We start from the raw sequence: 14737 nt of genomic DNA on the forward strand, positions 1-14737 counted from the left end.
TAGGGATATTATAGAGGCCAGCCTTTAGAACATATATATTATAGTACCTGTGGGAAGAATTCTGCAGCAAAAGTTGGTGAGTTGGTGAGGTTCTTAGGTAAAGTTTACAGCCTGCACATCCTTCTTCATTTCTGCACTGTCTACATCTGTGCCTTGATTGGTCAGCTTTACTATATTTATTATCTAAGATTACATAGGTGTAAATTCTCACAAAAAAAGAGATCAGTCAGTATCCTAGATTTCATTAGAGTGAGAGAAGAGAAAGATTATAGAGCAGTAAATGACACCCCCACAAATTTCAAGTGAGTTAGAGGAGGCAAAAGAATCCTAAGTGATTTAGGGGATGCTGCAGCCTTACTGTTAAGCTTTTAACAATCGGAATGGCAGGTAGTTAAATATTTCAAAAAGGGCTTTTTAGCATGTGAGGAAATACAGGGTTATGGGAGATATAGCTCTTAGTACAGGTTGATTCAGGGACTGGTCCAATTGCCATCTGTTGCAAATTAGAGAGGCTTCAGAAGGGGTTTTTACCTTCCTCTGGATCAACTAGCAGTTAGGCAGGTTATATATAGGCATTATAGAACCGTGCACAGTAAAGTGCTCTCTTTCTAAATATCCAGTTCAAAGCAGAAGTTCATTTATGTGTCCATGACCCTATATTGAGCAGCTTCAGTGTGTCAAAAATTAAAGGGACTGTATTACCTTTTTTAAACACTTTATGTTTTGAACCCTGGTGGAAAATACAGATGGACAAAATGCAAATACCTGTTACTGTGCTCACAGATTTTGGCCTGAATATATAGCCATGAGCATTTTCTGGTCAACATTAACGTCAAAGGCTTCCTGCATGTGCGGTTCAGAGCACACAAGGTTTTCTCTTTAAAGTGATTTTATGCACACAAAGGAAATTTCATAGAAAATGTCCATTATAGGCATTAGCGCTGAATTTATTTGTCAGTGGGCACGTTCCACTATGTTTGAATGCACCACAGCCAAACTCCAGTCTGTGCATGCACTTATGAGAAATCAGTAGGCAAAACAAACAGGGTTGTACATTGTCTCATAACCTGTGTTAGTAGAGCATTTGTTGTGCAGAGGGAATTTCTAGCTGTTAACACGTCAGCACGTTTCTACAAAGATATCATGCTTATCGCATATTAAAATGCTTTATCATTAATATCCATGCCATGCTTGTAAACTTAAATGATTACTTTTATATAATTATACTGTATCAGTAAGGATTAAGTAGAAAACCTAATTGTGTAGTTAGGGCTTAATAGGTTAGCTGGTCGCAGGAAGGGGGCAGAAAAGCATTATTTTCTATGTGCCCAGTTTGTAACTATTCTACAAGGATGTGGGAGATCAGTAGTCTGCCGAGCATGACCCAGCTGCTGCGGTACATATTGTCCTAATGACAAAATTAATGGTAGATGGAGGACTTTAAAAAGTGTGTTCAGGGATCTAGGATCTAAAATTAAGGAAAGGTCTTCCAATGTAATTTTTTCTGAAATGTTACCTGAGCCACTTGGAACTTTAGGTTGGTAGGAGCCAATGTGTGGCTAACAATTTGGTGTAAAAAAGAAGGTTTCGGTTACTAGAAAGAATTTTTAAGAGGCTAGAGGGGTGTTTAAACTAGGCAGGGAAGGGGGAGCATTATGGGAAAGATAGCATAGTTAGGGATATGTAAGTATACAGATAGGTCATAAGTACTGTATATACAGTATGTGAACTGGGGGTCATTTGGAGGGGTTTGAAACTGATGGTCTTTTGTCTTTTTTTCTACCCAAATACTATGTAACTATGCCACTGAATAGACAATCACAAACATTTTTGATAATAGTCCTCTTTAATATTTCAGGGTTCTTGATAGGTATCAGCACACGTGACTGAAGTCTGAATAGAAGAAATCTATTATATTTAAAGGAGGAAAAAACGGATACCATGCAGAGGCTAGGATACCTAAGAGCTAAAATATAAACAAAGCATACAATGTAAAAATAAAATGTTTATTATTTATTGATAAACAAATACTCAGAAGAGTTAGGTTCCACACAACTAAGGTATATAAGAAGTAGAAGAATCTGCCTTCCACTGGGGTCTCCTGGGTTCCACAGGCCTCTGTATCTGCAGTCTCTAGCATCCCCAAACTTGCAGTGTTTAGGCACATATGCTGATGCCATGCTATATGCCTGTCCGGAAAGAAGGAGTGTCTGATTTTAGTGAGTTCCTGGTTCCAACAAAGTTATTCTAGCTTGAGAATTTTTTTTGGAATGCATACTGTATATACCAGACAGCATAAATGGTTTATTTGCAGTAAAAAGAAATGTTAGGAAGAAGTAGCATGCCAATAAACCTTATTACCAATTATTGCATGTCCTGCATTGTAAAGGGTTCTTTGGCTTCTTTTAGCCCTCCCCACCATAACCATGATTGTTATTTTGCTACAAAAACATAATAACGCCTATTTAGCTCTTAGAGGTGGGAATCTATTTTGAACAGAGGCTGTTTTGTATTTAAAGAGTTCAGGTAAGTCCCAAGGAGAGTCAGCCTGCGTACAAAAAGCACAAGAAATAGGGGACACCAGGGAAAAAACCTAGTGGGTCCCATCCACTCCGACCCAATCCCTGCCGTCCTCTCTCCACCAGTTGCAACAAAAGTAAGTATAAGGTGCACATGGTTGGTGTGGGGCTGGCGTTGGGTGAGCAGGTGGGCCGCAGGAGCCCCAGAGAGGGTGCTGGGGCCCCTGAGGTAGCAGCCCTGGTGGGCCTCGCACACCCTTGTCCAACCCTGTTTGGGAATTCAGTAAGGATGAGAATTTTAGCAAAACTGAGCTGGGGTATTTGCTGAAGGCAAATAAGTGGACACCAGCAGATAGAGTGAAGTTATTGCTGATCCAGAGAATCTTTTTCATTTACACTTCTACTTTCCAGCTAGACTTTATAGAGTCATTGTGAGAGGAGCTCAAATTATTATTCCAAAGCCAAGCACAATAATGAGTTTTGTTTAATTAATTTATTGACTGCTCCCTGACACTGTGCCGCCTATGTTCCCAGAGTAAATAAATAAGGATGTTTTGTCATATATAGACAATTATCCTTCTCTTTTCCCAGAGTTCATTTAGTTCTACAGAGTCCAAAGGTGGGCAGTTAGTGTAAATTAGTGTTTACAGGGCTCATTCACGACCCACAACTACAGTTGTGCTAATATTGTCACAGTCAACTGATGATATTTATTAAAAGGTACTGGTCCAAAGCCCCTCCTTGCGCTTGCACATTGTGGAGGCAATGGCCACCTCTGCAGTCTATCTATCCATATGAATCATGTGCAGTGTGTGACTCCAGGAACACTGGAGTTCAAGGCAAAGATGATGAAATTATAGGAAATTGCACTTTGCACACTGTGTCGGGTGCACTATAAAATATAACAAATAGGAAGTTTAATTTTAAACTGAAACAATAAGGACATTTCCAGTACAAAACCCTGTTTATTGGTCAGATTTCTTCATTTTAGAGTAAAGTATAGTGTTATTGCCCTCTTACTTTTTATCTATAATTAAGGCGTAAGAAAGAATTGTGAGGGAAATTTGGTCCCTCTGGCACATTACAGTTTGCTCTATGTAGCAATGTATTCATGTACTGGAAGCGCCCCCTTCTGTTACTTTTTTGTTATTTCTGGAATGCATCATTAAAACAGCTACTAAGTAAAAGATTTAAATTTAATTTTATTTAGACTAATGATTTAATTTTTAAACAAATAAAACTCAATTTTTACCTGTATTCAACTGCATTTTGCCACAACACAATGAATGGGTACTGTCATAGTTCTCTCATTAATGTAGGCAAACAAAATTTGATTCTATAACGCTGAAGCTAAGGACTTGAACACACCAAAAACAAACAAAAGTATATAATATAAAGTATAGTATTAGTGTATTAGGTAAAATTATACCATCCAAAGTGAAAAGTGCATTCACAGGAGAGGAGAACTTGTGATTGGTCACTTTCAACATGCAAATCCTATAAAACCATAACACTGCTCTGTATGTGTTAGAAAACCTGTTTTTCTTTACAAAAAGCAAAAGGTGCATTGTAAAGAGTTTTATACCTTATAAGTCAATTCTTCACCTGTCTCTGATCAGCTTTCTGAAAGGATGGGAGTGGCCTATTTTTAATCTGACACACCGAGAACTTCCTATATGCTTACATCATCACATCCAGGTTTTGCCCTTACTTGTTTCCTATTGGACATTGATACATTCCTACCTTGGTAATCCATTGGCTGCTTGTGCACTTAAACTGCATAAATTCAATGGTCATTGCTTGATTTCTACCTTTCATTGGATGCTGTGTCCACTCCTCAGTGAGCAAGAGATATTTTTACAGCCCCAAAACTTGGTTCTGGTGCTTGTAAAAGTCTCACAGCCTGCTTACTTTGATCCCTGATTGCTTAACTGATTAATTAGTCAATTAGTTTTTGGCCTTCCCCAATCAGCTGCATATAAATTCAGATGCAGCCTTGGGGATGGCACTAGTGTCAGGGGCAGGCACTGGTGCTACCATTTCCTAAGTGCCAACATTTCACAAGTGCTAGGAAGAAGGGAATGGCAGTTAAACAAGGCATTGACAAGGCTACAAACTATCTCCTATCAATACTGAACAACGTGGAATCGCAAGAAAACAACTTTGCTTATTCATGGTAGTTTGTTATTTCCTATCCCAAAATGTTTTATCCTGCCCTCCTCCTCTTTGCACTTTCATGTTTCCTAAAACAGTGTTTTTCAACCTTTTTTGGGCCAAGGCACACTTGTTTCATGAAAAAAATCACGAGGCACACCACCATTAGAAAATGTTAAAAAATTTTAACAGAGTTAAAAAACTCTGTGCCCAGCAGCAGTGCCCCCCTAGTACATTGGTGCCCAGCAGCAGTGCCCCCCTAGTACATTGGTGCCAAGAGCAGTGCCCCCCTAGTACATTGGTGCCCAGCAGCAGTGCCCCCCTAGTACATTGGTGCCAAGAGCAGTGCCCCCCTAGTACATTGGTGCCCAGCAGCAGTGCCCCCCAGTACATTGGTGCCAAGAGCCAGCCCCCCTAGTACATTGGTGCCCAGCAGCAGTGCCCCCATAAGTCAGTGTGCCCCGTGGCCCCCCCTAATACATTGGTGCCCAGCAGCATTTTACTTCTGCTCTTCGGCGGCTTCTCCGGTGGCTTCAGCAGCATCTTCGTATCCCTCAGGCGCGCCGCCTCTTCACTTCTGCCTACACGCGACCGCACACAGGCCCTTTTATAACGTTGCGCCCCGTGCGTACTGACGTCACCCGTACACACGGGGCGCAACCAATGACAGGGCCCGGATTTTATTAAAGGGGGCCCGAGCTACTAAGAAAAACTGTAGCATCGCCGGGCCCCCTTTGAAAGTAAAAATTGCGGCCCTGCCTACGGCACACCAGTCAGCATCTCGCGGCACACTACAGTGGTTGAAAAACGCTGTCCTAAAACATCTCCAGCCACACCCTCCATCCAGTCAGAAAGGTATAGCAATCACTGCCTCTCTCCTCTCCTTCCCTCTCAGCACATGAAGTTTTTAAATTGCTCTGCTCCGTAACCCCAGTTAACTCTTTCTCCTCATATAAAACAAAAATGTACAAATCCCGCTCTCACCTGGCATTCCTCTCCTTCCTGTTACTCGCTGCCGGTGACATTTCCCCCAACCCTGGCCCTTACCCCATCCCTGTTCTGTTAGGGACACGTTCCCCAAACCCACCCTGTACCCCTCTGAAGTACAGGACCATTACCCCTATACCCAAAGCCTCTATTAAAATTTCCTGTGCCCTCTGGAATTCCCGCTCTGTCTGCAACAAACTCACCTCCATCCATGACCTTTTCATCGCTAAATCGCTTAACTTGTTTGCAATAACTGAGACCTGGCTTTCCCCTACTGACACTGCCTCACCTGCTGCTCTGTCCTTTGGGGGGGCTACACCTTATTCACACTCCCAGGCCTGGAAACATTTTCCTCATTTGAGGTTCACTCTATTAAGCTCTTCGCCCCTGTTTCGCTTCGCATTGCGGTCATATACCGACCTCCTGGACCGACCTCACAATTCTTTGACAACTTTTCTGCCTGGCTTCCTTACTTCCTTTCCTCTGACTCCCCATTCATTGTACTAGGTGACTTTAACATACCTGTTAACAATCCTAATGACCCTGCTACCTCTAAACTCCTTTCACTAACATCCTCCTTTGGGTTATCTCTGTGTTCTGACTCCCCCGCTCACTCTAATGGAAACTCCCTGGATCTTATATTTACAAAATGTTGTTCTACCTCCAACTTCACTAACTCCCCTTTCCCCCTCTCTGATCACAATCTGCTCACATTTCACCTCTCGCTAACTCCCTCTACACCCTCTGCTGCCCCCCAAACATACACATACCGAGACCTGCAATCCCTAAACACGTCACATCTCTCTTCTACCTTTGACTCTCTTCATTCTAACATCCAAATGGTCTCTGGTCCTAATCAGGCTACCTCTGTCTACTATAGCACACTCACCACTGCCCTCAATGTGCTTGCTCCTGCCAAGACTAAACGCATGAGGCCCAAACCGCTCCAACCCTGGCACACTGCTCATACCAAATCCCTCCAAAAACATCACGTACACTTGAGCGCCGCTGGCGCAAATCAAGGTCAGATTTCTGCAGCTACAAATCTGCTCTGCTCTCCTACAACACCACCCTCTGCCTAGCTAAACAAACCTACTTCACTGCACTTATTAACTCCCTCTCTAAAAAACCTGCACAACTCTTCTCTACCTTTAACTCTCTGCTGTCCCCTCCTCCGCCCCCTCCGTGTGCTTCAGTCACTGCTCAAGCTATTGCTGAGCACTTTAAAAATAAAATTGACACCATCCGAAGTGACATTGCACAACTAAATCCCCATAACCATTCCCCTCCCTCCCTACATGCTCCCCAGTCTCTTCTTGGCTCCTTCTCCCCTGTGACTGAAGAGGAAGTCTCAAAACTGCTGTCTTCCTCCCACCTTACTACCTGCCCGCTTGATCCCATTCCTACCAAACTTCTACGTAATGCCAACCCCTGTCTTATCAAAGCCTTAACTCATCTATTCAATCTCTCGCTCTATACTGGAATCTTTCCCTCCCAACTGAAACATGCACTGGTAACCCCTATTCTGAAAAAACCCTCCCTAGATCCTTCCAATCCTACTAACCTCCGACCTATCTCTCTGCTCCCATTTATTTCCAAACTGGTTGAGCGCCTAGTATACAACCGACTGGCGCTATTCCTCTCTGACAATAACCTCCTGGATCCCCTACAATCTGGTTTTAGACAACAATATTCCACCGAAACTGCTCTAACCCGACTAACAAATGACCTCCTTTCGGCTAAAGCCAAAAAACACTACTCGCTACTAATACTTCTCGATCTCTCTGCTGCTTTTGACACTGTGGATCACCCTCTTCTCCTCCAGACTCTCCGCTCTCTTGGCCTTTGTGACACTGCCCGGTGCCTTGGGGTTATCCTTGATTCTGCCCTGTCCTTCACCCCTCATATCCAATCACTTATCAAATCATGTCACTTTCACCTAAGAAATATCTCCAAAATCCGATCATTTATCACCCAAGATGCTGCCAAAATTCTTATTCACTCTCTTATAATATCTCGCCTGGACTACTGTAACTCCCTATTAATTGGCCTTCCCCTCCAAAGACTGTCCCCTCTCCAGTCCATAATGAATACTGCTGCCAGGCTCATACAACTCTCCAACCGCTCCTCCTCTGCCATGCCGCTCTGCCAATCCCTGCACTGGCTTCCCCTACCATCCAGGATAAAATTCAAGCTATTGACCCTCACATTTAAAGCAGTCGATAACTCTGCCCCACCCTACATCTCTGAACTCATCTCTAGGTACCATCCAACCCACTTGTTACGCTCCTCTACTGACCTGCTCCTCAACTCCTCTCTCATTCCCTCCTCACACGCTCGCATTCAAGACTTTGCAAGGGCTGCCCCCCTTCTCTGGAATTCGCTCCCACAAACTGTCAGACTTTCTCCCAATCTCTCTGCCTTCAAGAAATCTCTAAAAACACACTTATTTAGAGAGGCTTACCCTAATCTAGTTTAGCAATACCCTGTGCCCCACCTCTCACAACTCTGGTCATGCCCATTCCCACACCTTGTGTCTCAACCCTTTCTCCTTGTAGATTGTAAGCTCTTTTGGGCAGGGCCCTCTTCACCTCTTGTATCGGTTATTGATTGCTTTATATGTTACTCTGTATGTCCAATGTATGTAACCCACTTATTGTACAGCGCTGCGGAATATGTTGGCGCTTTATAAATAAATGTTAATGTTAAATGCTGTCTTGTGTGCATTACTGTTTAACACATAGATTTGTGATATTCTAAATCTATTTACCTATCTTTTTACTTTGCCTTTCCTTTTGAAACTTTCTTTATGTATACAAACATGCAGCTCTTTATGCATACATGACCCCATGACAAGCCAGGAACCCCCACCCCCCTCACACCCTGCCCAATAGTGACTGGCTTTTCCTTCTGAATAACACCATATACCTTCACCCCACATGCCAAATAATTACAGTTCTCTTCTCACAAACCCCCCATTACACAGCCATCCTCCCAGACAAAAGATAGACTTCTCCCCACAAATAACAGACCTCCTTCAACTCAGCTCTAACCTCATCCTCCTCACATACAGGCACTCCGCATGCCGCCCTGCCACAATAAAATTGTGACATTTTGCTCCCATACGGAGCAAAGGGGACTTCTCCCCACTGCTCCGTATGGGAGTTTAAATGCCAGCGCATGCGCAATTGCGTCGGCGCGGCACAGGGGGAGGTGGGTTTGTTTGCGCATGCGGCGGGGCACGAATGGGGGGGGCGGCCTAGGGGCGCCCGGGTTTGAAATCCGGCGCTGGGCACAAGCCCCTCCACCCACACCCTTGCCCACGTGAAAATGACAGGGTGCTCTCTCTTCATAAACCATCCCATATACACAGCAGTGCTCTCTCTTCATAAACCATCCCATATACACAGCAACACACACACAAAAAAGTAATAAACTTTTCTTTCCACCTCCAAGTCACATAAACCTTTACAGATAACAGACTTCTTTAAAGCATACTGGCACACCGGGTCCCGAAATGCGACAGATCTTTCTCTCCTCACATGCTGGCCCATATACCCCCTCCTGAAAGCTGAAAGAGTATGAAAATTAACCACCTCACAGAACACACTGAAGCAGATGATGGATCAGAGGCAGATGACAGGAGATTATTATTATTAACATTTATTTATGAAGCGTTTTAACATATTCCGCAGCGCTGTACAAGAAGTGGGTTTCATACAGTGGACCTACAGAGTAACATATAAAGCAATCAATAACCGATACAAGAGGTGAAGAGAGCCCTGCCCAAAAGAGCTTACAATCTACAATGTAAACTATGGAAATAACTGCACATGTGCACATGATCTTAAAGCCATTTCTGCCAACACTGTGTGTGACATCATACAAGGAAGTAGAGTGGTGACTATAGGGTTCTTGGGGGTCTGCATCCCCCCCACCATGATGAAGGGAAGGTTCAGCAAAGGGATCCAATCTGAGGTGAATATCACATAAACTGTATATCTTCTGTTAACCATTTATATGAAAAAGAAGTTTTTTTATGACCTGTTACATATCTCCACAGTTTTACAAAGGCGAACAACCACTTTAATAACTCCAAAAAGGTTAAATTCACAGCAAAGAAGTGTGCAGGGCAGCCCTAAAATGATTCCTCTATAAGATCCACCAAAATTAGTGTGACTGGGTACTCACAAACACTTACATACAATGCTTGCATACAATGCAACACATATCAATCAACCAGTAGTCTCAATACAGAGTGTCAGCCTTGCATGTAGAATCTAAACTGGAGCAGGAACAGTATGCTATACAATCTACAATAGTGTAGAATCATTTTTTAATAAGAAAATTAAAAATATTGCACTTACAAATAGCTAAATGCCCTCCCTGAATTCCTTTGGAGAGAATCCTCCCTCAGTCTCTTTAAAACTAAACTCAAAGACTACCTCTTGGAGCACTCACACCACACCTGATCTGGGAACTGGCACTTACATCGTAGTGTCACCTAATGTAACCTGCAGTACTATTATCCATTTGTGTCTGTAATTTACCCTCCCATTTAGATTGTAAGCTGTATGGGGCAGGGGCCTCTATCCTCTTGAATCTGATTCTCAACTTATTGCACCATACCTTGTATTTATTATCATGCTTTGTATTTCTATTGTTTTAATAACCCTGTTTGTTGTATTCATTTATTGTTCTACTGTACAGCACTGCGTATATAAGTAGCATTTTATCTTTGTAAATAAAGATATACATACATACAAGGTCCTCTATTATGATTAGAAGAAATTTTAATATTCAGAATATTCTAGTGTCCAAATATTATGAGAATATCCACTGGACTGTAGATATAATTTGATGTTGGTCCTAGTGTTCTGCTTCTGACCCATTCAGGATAGCCTATATCATATAAATTCTAAAAACTAAACAAAGTCTTTGATAAACTATTTGAACTGTGTTGAGTTACTGCATATTCAGGATCTTTGCTCTGAACTTGTAAGCTCTTTTAACTGCCTTTTAACAGGTGCTAGGGACTTAAATATAAAGTCTTTAGACTTTGGGTGTGGCCTGGGGGATTATAGGGCGAGAGGGGGTTTCTGGGTGACCCACAACATACCTGGAATGGTGGGTATATTGTGAATTGGCATGTGATGGGTCAACAACTAATATATGGGGGAGGGACCTTACGCTCCTGGCAGTTAGTTGCTGATCTTCTCTGAGACAATGTAACATTGGACATATACAGTCAGCTTCCCAAACCAAGCAGATGTTGGCCCAAGTTGCTGATTTACATGCTAGGTCAAATTGAGCTTATACCAGAGGCCAAGGATCTCATCATACAGCAGGGCCGATTAAGACCCACTGGATGAGTACTGCATCAACCCAACAAGGTACTTAACTGATGTAATTTTCTAACTTGGCCAATTGATATCAGGCTGATTGTTGACAGATATGCGTCGAACAGGTCAGACGGCAGGCCCTATACATAGACCAATAAGCTACCAGCTTAGTCCGGACTCACTTATTGATATAAAGTAAAACCTCCTGTCACAGCAAGTACAAACAGATGTTGTCCTTAAAGGAGAAGGAAAGGTAAAAATCACTGGGGGGTGCCAAATGTTAGGCACCTCACAGTGGTTGTAGGAAGATGAAGGAAGAGGATCACTGGCTCTCCTTTAAAACATGCATTAGAATATCTGAATAACCACCAATCTGAATAATTAGCAGTGTTAGGCAGTTTTCACTAGGGCTGTGAGACAGCATTTTGTCCCCAGTGGTCAGCAGCAGCTTAAATGCCCTGATACTGCTTTTGATAATATTAAATAAAAAGCACATTTAAATAGAATATTTGATACTCTAACTGGGAAAACTGAAATTATGTCTACAGAAATGTCTTTCTTTTACGCATTCACTGCTTTCTGGGAAAAATTCCTAGTTCAATAGATTTGAATATTTTAAGAAATGAGAAACTGGTTAAAGATATCCAGAGACCTATGGTGTTCCCAATAAAACCAGCATACAGTCACAAAGAAGGCAATAAGATTCTTCTTCTGTAAAAACAAATTTAACAGCGGGGCAGTGGCCTTAGTGTAATTTGCTTTTATAACCAATACAATTATAAAAAGCACTGCACTTACATACACAGATGTCAGAGCACTTTTAAAAGTTACTTCTAGTGACGTGGTTAAATGAGTAGTGCAGAGGAAAGTAATGGCGTTGGCTGGGGTTTCCTTCTCTGCTGTGTTCAACCTTGTCTTCCACCTGCTCGTGACCAGTCGGGACACATCTGATTGTGAGCACAGGGAACATTCCACTGCACCACACATTAAACTGTGTCGGTAGAAGCATTGAGACATCTGTGTATGTAAGTGCAATACTTTTTTTATAATTTTATTGGCAACAAAAGCAAATTACACTATGGGTGCTGCCCCTGCTGTCTAAATTGTTTTTATAGAAGTAAAATCTTATTGCCCTGTATCTGGATTTAATAGTTCCTTGTCAATTGCTTTCTATTTTTTTTTTTAACTTTAATTTTACTCTTTCTCTCTGTTTAAGTCTGGCAGCTCAGTAATCTCGATGCAGACTCTTAACAGTTACAATCTGCTAAATCAGTTGATACAATAGTTGCTAATATTTCACTGCTAAGAAATGTATCGCATATAGCAGCTGCCTTTAATGAAACCCAGGGATTCTGCTCAGCAGGCCCAAACATAAGAAATATACTGTATTAACTAATCTACCAACAGAGAGCTACTTCAGGGCGAAGTGAGAGAAAGTGAAAAGGAAACTTGAAGCTTCACTATTAGAAAAGCAGTCCAAAATAAAAAGGCAATTGAAAAAAACTGTTATTTTTAGGTTAACTATTGAAAAAAATGTAGCACAGCACTCTAATGAAATCCCTGGTCTAAATCACTATAGACTTTGTGACTGATCAGTGATTAACCACCTTACAACCCACACCTGTAAGGGGTCAACACAAACCCCAGCCATGGGGGTCAGGAATGAGGGGTCACAGGCTGTGCACTGGGTGAGGGTGTCACGGTTTTCTACCAGGCCCCCTTGTGCCTGTAGTGTCTGCTGCCCCTATAGACCTTCCCTTTCTTAATATATCTATTACGAAAATGTTTTGTCTTGACAGCTTACTTACAGACATTGTTACAAAACAGTAGAGTTTGGTGAGAAAGGTGTAACCTTTGCCAGGTAAAGTCTTACTTTTAAAAAAAGTTTGATGTCACCCCCTGGCTGGCCAATTTTGAGGGCCCAGGGCTCAAATTCTACAACCAGTGCCAATATATGTGACGGCCAATAGTCCAGAATACAGAGACATTTATCAAAGATAGAGGACACTTTCTAATTAAGCTAAGAGAATAATTATAAGAGAAAAAAGCTTCCCTTTACCTCCAAAAACACTACTGGCCCCAATAGATGTAACCCCACTTTATACAGTTATTCCAACTAACCACACACCACTTTATCCTTACTATACAAGGTCTGACACTTTAGTTCTTCTTGAACTTTAGAAATTATATCTAACCTTGAACTACTTCAAATCTAAACTCTCTTGTTATCTGGGATCCAATAATGCTCCAGCTTTTGCAAACATATGTTAAAAAAAACTGTCCCTTTTCATTAGTACCAAAATATCTCTCCACAAACCTGGCTACCTTCTGCTAAAATAGCCTCTCATCACTGTACAAGTATAAAATAAATCTGCTAGTACAGTCACTTCAGGGATAAATTTCCATACATAGGCAGGTTTAAGCTGTCAATTCAAGTTCTTTAGACTGATTTGGCAGCTTATCTGCCTATGTATGGGGACCCCCGATGGGCCTACTCGGACGATATCTGCCTGAAAATTGGCCAGGTGTTGATCGGGCAGGTTTTCCCATTGGATTGGGGATGTCATTGGTTCATTGATGTGGTCCTTGGTCCAACAGCTCCTATACCCATTGTTGTAATTCGATTGTTTGCCCCCCTAGGGCCAAACTATCTAATCAGCCTGATATTGCCCACCTAAAGCTGGCCATACACGTGGCGATCTGACGATGTTTCGTGCGACCATCGGTCGCACGAAACATCGTCAGATCCGCCACACACCATTCAGGGCTGAATCGGCAGGTAAGGAGGTAGAAACAATAGGATTTCTACCTCCTTCTGCCGATTCAGCGCTGAAGGGAGATTTTGGTCAGGCGCCTTCTATGGTGCCCGATCAAAATTTTCAAACTGGTCCGATCGGCGAGTCGGCCGATATCAGCAGCTTCCTGCGATATCGGTCGACTCGCCGACATACCATACACGCACCGAATATCGTACGATATTATCGGTGCGTGTATGGCCACCTTAAGAATGTACACTCATTTGGAGACCTCACCAAACAAGTGGATCCGTAATGTGTTAGGATACAAATAACATAGCCAGGCAATGGTTTATATGACACAGGTGAGTCTCTAAATACAGGTATCGAATATCTTATCTGTAACGCTTATGGCCTGGGGTGTTAACACTACTAAATGTATTGAAATACCATTTTAAGTAGCATAAAGCAAGAGAAGCATCCCATCATAACAGGGAAAATGAAAGTCTAAAAATAATTGAGGAATTGATCGGTTAAATAGGACTGTACTGGACTTTCCCAAGCAATGTTGTAATTTAGAGCTTTCAGATCACAGATCCTAAACCTGTAACCGGAACAGCCAGGTACCAAATCCAAATACTTCTGGTTACCTAGCCAAGTAACTCTGATAGAGGTTCCAAACTAATGGGCTGATCTCTAGAGGCCCACGTCAGTGCATTATGGACCCAATACGGACGCCAACTGGGGGCGAAATTTGAGACAAGAGCAAATGCGCAACCTGAGACATTACTAACACTATCCAGACGGATTACTGGCAGAACGATTTACATCCATGTAACCTCGGTATGAGTTGTAGTAGCAGCCTGGCCAGTTCGCGGCCCCCAAAGGCGTCCATCCATCTGAGAGCGTCTCATTCCCCACTCCCTATTACCGCTAGTTACAGCAGAGAGCGCTTCTGCGGGTTTGTTGTTATAGAACGCACCTCCCCTTCCTGGGTGCG

General features: G+C 42.4%; 1 long non-coding RNA gene across 1 annotated transcript; it reads right to left on the reverse strand.

Annotated features, from left to right (window-relative positions):
* Positions 1-1992: 1992 nt before the first annotated feature.
* Positions 1993-14730, reverse strand: LOC108646170. The gene is made up of 2 exons (XR_001924225.2): positions 14532-14730; positions 1993-2189 (listed from the first exon to the last, which is right to left on the reverse strand). It is a non-coding gene; the product is annotated as an uncharacterized LOC108646170 (long non-coding RNA).
* Positions 14731-14737: the final 7 nt, after the last annotated feature.

The sequence above is a fragment of the Xenopus tropicalis genome, chromosome 3 (assembly GCF_000004195.4).
Source record: "Xenopus tropicalis strain Nigerian chromosome 3, UCB_Xtro_10.0, whole genome shotgun sequence".
NCBI classification, from domain to species: Eukaryota; Metazoa; Chordata; class Amphibia; order Anura; family Pipidae; genus Xenopus; species Xenopus tropicalis.